General features: G+C 49.1%; 1 long non-coding RNA gene across 1 annotated transcript; it reads right to left on the reverse strand.

Annotated features, from left to right (window-relative positions):
- Positions 1-3,278: 3,278 nt before the first annotated feature.
- On the reverse strand, positions 3,279-4,628 carry LOC127214639 (uncharacterized). Its single transcript, XR_007833880.1, has 3 exons — positions 4,396-4,628; positions 3,434-3,654; positions 3,279-3,341 (listed from the first exon to the last, which is right to left on the reverse strand). It is a non-coding gene; the product is annotated as an uncharacterized LOC127214639 (long non-coding RNA).
- Between the last annotated feature and the right edge of the window lie 6,312 nt (positions 4,629-10,940).

A 10,940-nucleotide genomic window follows, 5' to 3' on the forward strand; every position in this document is an offset into this window, starting at 1 on the left:
GCTAACTTCATACAACTTAAATTCAACTGTTCTAAGTCTCAAGTATTTCTAAATTATTATGTGCCTTTAAATGGTGGAAGTTTCAGGACTGAAAAAACAGGAAGCGGCACCACAGGAAGCTGGGAAATGGAGTCCTGGAGCCTCAGAGACCAGAAGAAGTTTAGGAACTGAAAAGATCAAAACAAGCCCAGCACATGCTGGGAACTGTAGTTAGGGGCCTTGAAGTCCAGAAGAGAATGTCAAGGGGAGAAAAGAAAGAAGCAGCCACACAGCATGCTGGGAAGTGCAGTTCTGGACCCCAAAGTTTTTAACCGGAAGTCCATTCATAGAAAAGCGGACACAAATCATGCTGGGAAATACAGTCCTTGGCTGCCAAAGATGAAAATAAGAAGTCCCTGGGCAGGGAAGCAGGAAGTGGCCACAGAGAATGCTGGGAAATGGAGTCCTGGGCCTCCAAAAACTACAAACTGGAAGTTTCATTGCTGAAAACAGAAATCTACCGCCGAGCATGTTGGGAACTACAGTCCCTGGCCGGTACAGATGAAAACCGGAAGTCCCTGGGCATAAAGGCAGGAATCGACTGCACAGAATGCTAGGAAATGCAGTCCTGGACATGAACATCCAAACCCAGAAGTCTCTGGGCAGTGAAGCAGTAAGCGGCCGCATAGGATGCTGGGAAATGCAGTCCCAGCCACAGCAGTTACAAAAGTTCCTGATGGCCTTGGCTCAGGTCAGCCTTGGCTGCTATCTGCGAGCAGAAGTCATGTCCCACCCTTGATGTTTGACCTGAGTCTCTACTGCCAGGTTTCCCTTGCCAGGAAATCCAGCCATCGGCTTGCAGCCTGCCCCTCTACCGTTATGAATATAGCTGACATGGCCCCGCCCCGTCAGCCTATAGATCACACCCTCAGCAGACCTCATGGCCCAGAGGCAGGAGGTGGGGTCTGTAGTGATTGACAGCTGGAGGGGCAGGTCCTGCGGTGACTGACCTCACAAGGGCCTGGAGGGGTGAGTTCTGTGATGTCACAGGGGCCACATTCAGCATCCTCAGGGTTTTTAACTCTCATAACCTGCTCACCATGGCCACTGCCCTCTGGGTCCTAGCATTGCTGCTTGGTAACCTAAGAGTTTGGTAGGAGACTCCTGCCATGCCCAGCTTGGGGTGGAGATGGTGAGGGTAGGGAAGGAGGGCAGTTCCTGCTCACAGTCACAATTTCCTGTGATGTCACTGCCAGGACCAAGTCCTGTCTGCACCATAGGTAATACCCAGACCCCGGCCCTGCCCTCGGGGACCCTAGGAGAGAAAGTGCGGAAGGGCCTGGTGTGGTTGAGGGCAGGGCCTGGAGAGGGTCACTGATTGTGACCTTGGACACTGTGACCTCGGGGTAGGGGACAGGTGAGCTAGGGTAGTGCTGAACAGGTGGGGCCTGATGCTGAGCAGTAAAAACCTGCCACTCATTTAAATATGCAAATGAGGCTACTAAACTGTTATGTAAAGGATGCACTAGTAATTTTGATTATGCAAATAAGCACAGTGCCTGAAAATCTGGAAGTCTGATTGGGGCTTCACATTTGAGTATGTAAATTAGCAAACCCCAGTTTCGGAAATACACTTTAATATGCAAATTTGTGCTGTTTTGCATGCTTTTGCTATGCAAATGAATGCAAGTATTCCCATCTGTTTGGGACTTTGACCTGCAAATACATGCAGGTTAGGTCATTTGGAGGTGTGGCTATGCAAATTAACCCCAGCAGTTTCTGTACTTGATGTCTTCTGAGTCTCCAGGCAGCTCTTGAATATGCAAATCAGAGTGCGGGCAGGGGGTGGGGCCTCCTCTGACCCTGCTCCTGATGTCAAATGTCCATCACAGGCATCTGATGGTGAAGCTGCTCATGCAGGACCCAGTGAGGGCAAGGGCAGGGCCCATGGAGATGGTGAGGGCGGGACATCAGGAGGGGCGGGGCCACAGGGGTGGGTTTAGGTGTACTACCCTCGGTGGGCCTGTCCCCTAACCCTGCCTCCACACACCTCACCCCATGTCCTGTGTCCTAGCACTGGGAAGTGATGCACTTGAGGGAAGCTTGCTCTGTCAATCAAACACAATGCACCTAGGGCATCATGGGAAATGGGTCACTGCTTCACAAACTCACCAGAAGTCCCGCCCCTTCAGTCACTCTCTTACCAGAATACCCGCCCGGACAGTCACTCACATACTCATTCTCCATCTACAATCCTCATTATTGGGGTGTGGCCGGACGCTGGCTGACAGGGACATGTGGTCCCACATCCGGGAAGATGGCAGCCAGCTCACGCATGCAGCGGTTGAGTGGAAACCCCACGGCATTGAAGAAATCCCCTTCCACGTGCTCTTCTAGGGCACCGCCTCGCGCCTGAAGCCCGTAGGCGCCAGCCTTGTCCCTGGGTGCAAGGCAGGGACGAGGTCACACCAGGTGCCATGCTCAGCCACACCCACGCCCGCCGGGGACAGCTCTTCCTTTTCAGGCCTCACTTCCAGGTTTCCTGGCCCCACCCACCCCACCCCGCACCCACTCACAGAGGCTCCCCGCTCTCCACGTATTCACAGAGCAGTGGCTCCAATAGCCGCAAGAATGTCACACGGGTCTCTTCGTGGAACAGTGACAATTCCATTTCTGCTTCTGGGTCCCCTTCCGCCTCTGGGGCCTCTGGGCATGTGGAACTCGGCTCCTGAAGCTGCCTCCACCACAGTGGCCTCAAGATGGCCACACCGGTGATGACACTGTGCTGCTGGCCACTCAGCCTGGGCGGGGCCAGGGAAGGCGGTACAGGGCGTGGTTGGCAAGGGGCAGGGCTGGGGTGGGCAGAGGCTGGAGCTCCATGCAGAGGCCCCGCCCACTCTGCCCTGGGTGGGTCTGCCCCGCCCCTTCAGGCCCCGCCCACCTGCGCAGCATCCTGTAGGCATCATCCTTGTCCTTTGGCTTCTCCAGGATGAAGCCATCCACGGCCTGCAGTGGGCGGAGCAGACGCCGAGGGGCCAGGTCAGCGAGGGGCAGGGTGGGCAGAGCCGGAAGGAGCGGGGCCTCACTCACCACGATGGTGTCAGCTCCAATAATGACATTAGGAGGGTGCAGGTCCTGCAGAGCAGAGGGCGGGGCAGGCTTGTGGGCGGGGCCTCGACAGGAAGGGGTGTGGCCTACCACCTGACCAGAAGGGATGGGGCCGTCCTCACCCTGCACAGCCGCGATGCCACCTCCAGAGCCTTCAGCTTTGCTTTCTCCCGGGCATATTCAGGCAGAGCCGGAAATCTCGCCTTCTCCAGGGACTCCTGGAAGTGGGAGGGTACGACCTCGAACTGCAGTCCCTGGGGGGAGGGTGTGCTGTCAGAAACAGCAGGCCCCACCCCTGGAAGTCACAGCTGACAATCCCAGAGCAGGCCCTCTCCCTGGAAGTCACCATGGAGGACAGGATGTCCCGCCTCCTGGGGGAGCTGCTCGCCAGCACCACCCTCTTCCCCTGCAGCAGCCTGTTGAGTGGAACCAGCTCCATGTTGAAAGGATCGCACATTTCCGGTCTGGGGGTTCACTTCCGTTCTGGGAGGGACCAGAAATTGTCAACTTCCGGCTTGAGACAACCAATTCCTGTTCCTCTGAGATGATGGGACTTATTTCCTGCCCCTGGGTGCGCAAAAAAGATGGCGGGGTTCAAGATGGCCATGGGCTACAGTGTAGGTAAAAGGAAACAGGAAATCCTGCCTATGCCTGTCTATGTCAGAGCCTTAGCCTCAGGGACCGCAAGTCCCGCCTCCAGCACACACAGGAAGTGATTGAATGAATGAATGATTGTACAATGAACTAATGACTGAAATGACTGAATTACTTCATGAATGACTGACCTTTGACTGAATGAGTGAATGAATGACTGAATGAACTAATTAATGACTGAATCAATGAATGAATGACTGCATGAATGAATGATTGAATGAATGACTGAATGAATGAGTGAATGACTGAGTAAATGAATTAATGACTGAATAAATGAATGAATGACTAAATGAGTGATTGAATGAATGAGTGGCTGAGTGAATGACTGAATGAATGACTGAATGACAGGTGTTTGATTGACAGCTGTGTGCCCTACAGGCCACGCCTGTAACTCCTCTGACATCACGGCTCCCGTGACACCGCCCATCCCCTGTGAACCTCTCTAAGTCATTAATTCCTGGTCAATGCTCCCATGCAGAAGTCCCACCCCGATTTACCATGTTGCCGGAAGTCCCACCCCGGTTTCCCCGGCAACAGGAACCCTGCTGCCAACCGTGGCATAAACAGGAAACAGCGAAAACCAGAGGGGTGCACGGACCTAGGGTTGCGATCTCTGTTTCTGCCCTGTTCGCCGCACCCGGAAGTCCCACCTACCGCCTCGATGAGTGACAGGGAATATGCTCTGTGCTGCCTCTTTTGCGGTCAGAATCAGCCGTTTCTGACCTGTTCGCTTGGACCTGTTAGTCCCGTCCCTTAAGGCGTTTCCTATCGGGCCCGCAATGTCCGATGCGATCAATTCCCTTCCTGGGCCGAAAGCGGATCCGATTTAATAGCCGCCCGGTGGGCAGGGAATCGCATGTTGCACCATCCGTAAGCGGAAGTAATGTGCCAGAAGTGGAACTCAGGCCGCAGGGCACTCCGTCCTGTTTACTTCATGGGTGGAACTCAAGTTGTGCATCTCTTCGTTGCAACCTTTCCTGGGGACCATTTTGTGTGAAGCTCAAGTCAGTGACTGGAAGCCTGACGTCCTTGGTTCACAAGCGGAAATCGTGTGTCAGGTATAGGCCGGGTGGAACTAGAAGCATGTTTCCATGTGTGTCTTCCGGGGACACTGACAGCCACGAACCGGAAGCTTTAGTTCGTGACCGGAAGTCGGAAGTCCTGAGATCGCAGCCGCTTGTGAGCGGTGCAGGGGACAGTCCCGGAACCGTGTGTTTGAGAAGGAGTTCCTGGGGACAGAGTTGTGAGAGGTGCTCAATGTCTGTAACTCTGTCTGTTCCAGTCACTCTAGGAGGTCTCTCCCCCGGCAGAGCCTCAGTAATGACAGATAAACATCAGGCAGGCGGGCACAGTGGTTGCTCCAGCGGGATACAGGGGTCCAGTATTTTCAAAGCAGGTCCAAGAAATTTTCCGGAGGTGGAGGTGTTTTTTTTTGACCCGCTCTCGGTCCCAGTGCTCAACTAGACCAGTGGAGCAGTGGGCGCGGTAGGACACAGGGTGGGGAAAGTGCGGGTTCTGGGTGGGGTGCTTTGTAGATCAGAGTACTAGAACTTTACTCTCTAGAGATAAGATATAGGGCGTGAAAGACAAAAAAGTAAAGTTAGAGAAACGCCCCACTTTAAATGAAGGACAGACTAAACTGGAAAGTTAACCCCTAGCAATATCTGTTCCTTGGAATCTGCTAACTTCCCCTCACATGGCCCTGAGAAAACAAGATTCCAAGAATTTACACTGCCCCTCCTTTCTTGTGAGTCAACAGGTGGTGAATGGGGTCTTTAAGAAACAAATAGATAACTGCACCTCCGGTTTGCCCAGACAAGATTAATTAGCACACCCTGAGGCCCTAAGGTCTGTTGACCCTAATAGGGAGACCAGCCTCAAAGGGTCATGTACTCAATGGACAGAGGGTCCCACCCCCCTCCCTAAGCTTGGGGTATTTGCCTTTAAAAACACCTGTGCCGTGTGGCGGGGTGGAGGGAGGAGATGGCTTCTTCTCACTAGTCTGCCTGCTGGAGGGGCCCCTTTGCACAAATGTTTCCTGTTCATTAAAGCCTCTTGCATGTTGCAGCAACTGGACTGGACATTGAGTTCTTGGGGATACCGATGGAAACTGGGAGACTCCTCATTCTGAGGGTCTTACAAAGCTTGAATTCTTGAATAATGCAGATTGTTTAAAACTGCTCACTGAGTAAGATGTGCTGGCTAACAGTAGTGGTCATACACGAAAATCTTCCTAGCTCCATTCCTCTCTAAATTTTCAACTTTCCACGAAGAATACTCTTTTTATAATTTTGTGTTTGTTAAGTGGTTTTTCTGAGGTTCAGGAATAAAACTCCTACAGTTATAGAGCAATGATCAAGCTTTCTGATGAGAGAAAGAAAATTATCATATTTGATCTGGTACCTGCTTTTATTTCCTGACAGTTGGATGTTCCTGTACAACCCGGCCAATAACACCTCATGCTGCAGACCGCTCAGTGGGTGATGTGCCCCCATGGGTACCAAACTCGATGACCATGTCAGGAGTGGCTTTGTCTTGACAGAAACAAACACACTGGAGGCGGTTTGCAACTGCTGCCATTTTTACTTTAGAGTATTGGGTTTTTATACAGAATTTACAAGGAACAGATCTTTGGTCACAATTTACAGACATATTATAAAATGCCAGTAATTCCTTTGAAGCATGAGATAAAAAAAAACACTTATTTTCACCTGCCTGTGGTCAGTGTACTAGAGATTTGGTTTACTGAGTTTAGAGAAAAGTCATTATCTCTGATCGGTAAACTGTTAACAGCATTGATAAGAACTCTTGCATTGCTTTACTAATTTTAGAGGATAATCATAAACTTTTAACAGTATTTTTCCATCTTTTTTATTATTTATTTTTTATAACCAAGTCCATTTAAATGAAAACAAACATTTATAGACAATATTTGGGAATTTGGGCATCGTTCTTTCCAAACTACTTCCTGCTTGTAAGGGGTGCTCTCATGGGGGATTCTAAGAAGATGCTGAAATCCTGGCTGTAGTCTGTAAGGCTGCTTTGTCCAGCTGTTTTGAGTGTAGGCTCACTTGGTATTCTGTTTCAGGCGGTCTGGCTTGATCAAACCCCATTAATATGGAAGAAATCCACAGCTTTTCGTTTTCTGTGGGAAAAAAAAATTGAAATCATTTTCCCCAGTAACTTGTCCTTGAACATAAATATTTGAGTCAGAGCATAGTTTTTTTGTAATTTATTATTATACATGTCGATCCTAGTTCCCTCTCCCTTATTTCCACCCTCCAAGTCTCAAGTTTTCTGTGCAGTGACATCTAATGAAATCTCAATCTCCAACTTGGAAGTGATGTGAAACTTCCAAGTCTCCCACCACGTAGGTCTCTCAGAGCTGCTTCCTTGTTCACTGTCTCACCCACTCGAGCACCTTAAGCCTAGCAAACAGAGGCTTAAGAAAACAGCACATCAGCACTATGTACAGAGGTAATTTCCACCAGTAGAGGGAGCCCCCCAATGAGCCATTTACAGGGGCTCAGCCCAAATGGTCCAGGGGTGTTTTTAAACCTGAAAAGCACAAAGGGTAGGAGAGCTATCTGATCATTAACACCAGTCTCCACGGTCAATTTAGTGAAGGTCTCCTCAATGGTTTTATTTATACTTTCTACGTGAATTTTTGGGTTTGTATGCACAATGTAATTTTAATCAATCCCCAGTATCTTGGCCAGTGACTGACTTACCTGGGTCACAAAACCTGTACCATTGTCTGATTTTACTACCTTAGGTATTTTGAATCTTCGGAAAATTTTCTTCAGTAATTTTTTTTAGCCAAACAGTTGAGACAGTCCCATGCACATGAACAGTTGAAAAAGCATACCTGTTGCCTGTTAATGTTTATGGACTTCTCTTCGTCTAGCAGTACCACTGCCCCAGTCCTTTCTTTACCTTTTATGGCAGTGAACTGGTCATCATCTCCCCAGCCAGCAGGATGTCATTAAGATCTTTGCAAACTCCAGTCTCTTTAACCAACAGTTGATGGCAGTCATGAATCCCCGGTTCACCAGTCTCCACAGGCAGAAGAGTGGTGGGATGAGGCTGGCTGGTGGAGCAAACACAATCAGCTCAGTCTCTCAGTGAGAAGCAGGCTTTGGTGGTGGGTCCCGCGGGCGTTGGTCATCATCAGTTGGTGGCTGCCAGACAATGCTCTCCAATGCATGGGGGCTATTATTGTTGCTTTATGCCCCAAAGTCAACTTGTCAGCAGTGATATCTTTTTGATAGACAGGCCCTCCCCTTGCTACAGGATCAAGCTTCTTTGACAGATAAGCAACTGGTCTGTCCCACGGCCCTAGGGATTTGGTTAAAACTCCCCAGGCGACCCCCTTATGCTCATCCACATAAAGGGTAAAAGGTTAGTTATATCAAAAGGCTTAGAGCCAATGCTTTCAGCTGGGCCTTTTTAATGGCATCAAATGCCTCCTGGTGCTCTGGGGTCCAGGAGAATTTTTTCCTTAGTCAGCCTGCAAAACCCAGATGTCCCCAGAAATTCTCCTACTTGTCTGGCCATCGTTGGGGAATTTTAAACCCTTGGGACAGTCAGCTCCAGATGAGCTGCCTAGTTCTGCACGTGTCAGGGTCCTTCCATTCAAAGGCAAAAAGCAGTTGGCTGGTGGGATGTAGCCTCGAACGAGTGGGGTACCCGGCCCACGCCGAGGTCCACTGTTCTTCGGGTAGTCCATGAATTACCTTGGGCTTTGGGAGGGGTGCCAAACCCCGTTTCCCTTTAATTTTATCCGTTCTTAGGGCTAGGACCTTCGATACCTAGTCTTCTTGGGACAGTCATTTGCCAAGTGTCCTTTTTCTTTACAATATGCACACTGTTCCTCCTTGTCAAGTGGGGTCCTGTTGCCCAGGTTTCCTAGCCTGTTTTAAATTTCCTAACTTTCCTTTAACCACTGCAGCCAAGGTATTTTAGTGAAATTCTTTTCCTGTCTTCTGTCATGCTTTTTCTCTGCTCTCTGTCTCTCTACTGTCTTTTGTTTCTCTCCTTCCCTTCTCTGTCCCTTCAATACACTTTCTCTGTCTCTTAACTCTTCCAGTCTATGGAGTTCCTTCCTAATATCTGGGGCCCAATTTCCCCATGAAGACCAGAGCCACTGAAGCTCTCTGGGCTTCTGAACTAGGGTCAAAAAGTGTTTTCTTTAACTTAGCCAAATTGGTGGGCCATGTCACGGCAACTCAGAGACCTGCCACCAGAGCCTGGCGATAGATTTTTAAGGTCTCCCTACCTTCAGCAGTGTTGAAGTCCCAACTGGGGCGCATCAAAAGGAATCCCAAGTCAATCTTGTTTTTTTTTTTTTTTTTTTTTTTCAGCTGTGCTGGCCGCCCATCGGCCCCAGGGATATTTTTCTAGCCTCAAGCAGAAACTGTTGATAATCATCTCAAATAGCCTAGAGAGAGAACATAAGGAACTCCAAAAAGGGGGTGATTAGTTTTTCCAATTACAAAGATCTGGGGAGAAGGGTCAGCCCTGGAGGCTGATGTTGGGAATGAAACATGTGTGGTGTCAGGGTCATAAGTCATATCCCTGTCCCTCCATTCCAGCATGGATCTGCCCAGGCCATGTGCGGCCCATGGCTGTTCAGCCATTCTGCTGAAGCTCAGCCCCAGTGGCTCTGGCTGCCCTGCCACATTCCTGAGGGCAGGGGATGAGCATGCTCATTGTCTAGCTGGGTCTCCAGCCCTGCTCTCCTGTGGATCTAAAGTCAAACTTAAGTAGGTTAGTTAGTTTTTGACCCATGGGGAGAATAGAAATGGACACAAACACTATGAACAGAAGGACACACACACACACACAAAAAAAAAAAAAAAAAAAAAAAAAAAACAGAACAATCCAACAAAGAGGACAAATCCACACGGTAGACAAATGGCGCCCAAACCAAAGTTACAAAGCAGGAGGGAAGAAAGTCCAGAGGCCTGCTGTCCCCTGGAGAAGAGAAACTTCGTCTCCTTCCCTCCTGCAAACAACCCGGGACTTCGTTCAGGGGCGGGACCAAGGGTCTCAGGATACGTCTGCTTCCCCCTGTAGTCCTATACAAGTCCTGTGCAGGCCAGGGAAAGATTCAAATACTCGAGTCAAAAACACATAACATACAAGTCTTGTGAAGGCTAGGCACAGAGTCAAGTACTCGAGTCAAAAACATGTAACATCAGATGCATCAGGCATACATCAAACATATAGGTTGCGAGCTCTTTCTTACCTCCAACTGGCAATGGAATTGAGTCTGGGGGTTGACCAGATCTTGGTGGAACTTCCAAAATGTAAGACCCTCGGAATAAGGAGTCTTCCAGTTTCGGTCGGTACCCCAAGAACTCAATGTCCAGTCCAGTTACTGCAACACACAAGAGGCTTTAATTTACAGGAAACATTTGTGCAAATTGGCTCCTCTGACATGCAGGCTAGAGAGAAGCCCCCTCCCCTGGGCCCAGGTGTTTTTTAAAGGCAAACTCACAATCTTAGGGAGGGGGTGGGACCCTTTGTCCATTGAGTATGCAACCCTTGGAGGCCGGACAGTCTGCTATTAGGGTCAACAGACCTTAGGGCCTCAGGGTGTGCTAATTAATTTTGTCTGGGCAAACCAGAGTTAAAGCTATCTCTTTGTTTCCTAAGGACACTATTCACCACCTGCTGACTCACAGGAAAGCAGAAGCAGTGTGAATTCTTGTTATCTCAGGGCCTTGTGAGAGGAAGTTAGCAAATTCCAAGGAACAGATATTGGTTTCCAGGTTTAACATTACTTTTTTTGTCTTTCAAGATTATCTCATACAGTTAAAAGTTATTTCTTATGCAGTGCCTTTGGTTGTGTGTACATGAAGAGAAGATGGAGAACACTGGGGTGGACCCTCACTCATTCCCAATCTGTCTGTAACTCTTAATCCCCCTCCCTCAATTTTCACTCCCTTTCCATCTCTCTGTCTCTCACTTCTCTCTCCCATGTTGCAGATCAAATCAGAAAGGCAGGGACTGCATCCTCCTGAGCAGGATCAACTCCACAGTTCTTTATTATCATCTGTTTATGTTGTTCCCAAATAATAAACTCATTTATCATTTGTCTTCATTCTATTGAACTCAGTAACACACCATCTCTACATGAATCAATTTTATTTATTAAGAATAAAGTCAAGTGTGACATCACATGTTCACAAAAT

The sequence above is a fragment of the Phodopus roborovskii genome, unplaced genomic scaffold (genome assembly GCF_943737965.1).
Source record: "Phodopus roborovskii unplaced genomic scaffold, PHOROB, whole genome shotgun sequence".
Classification (NCBI taxonomy): domain Eukaryota; kingdom Metazoa; phylum Chordata; class Mammalia; order Rodentia; family Cricetidae; genus Phodopus; species Phodopus roborovskii.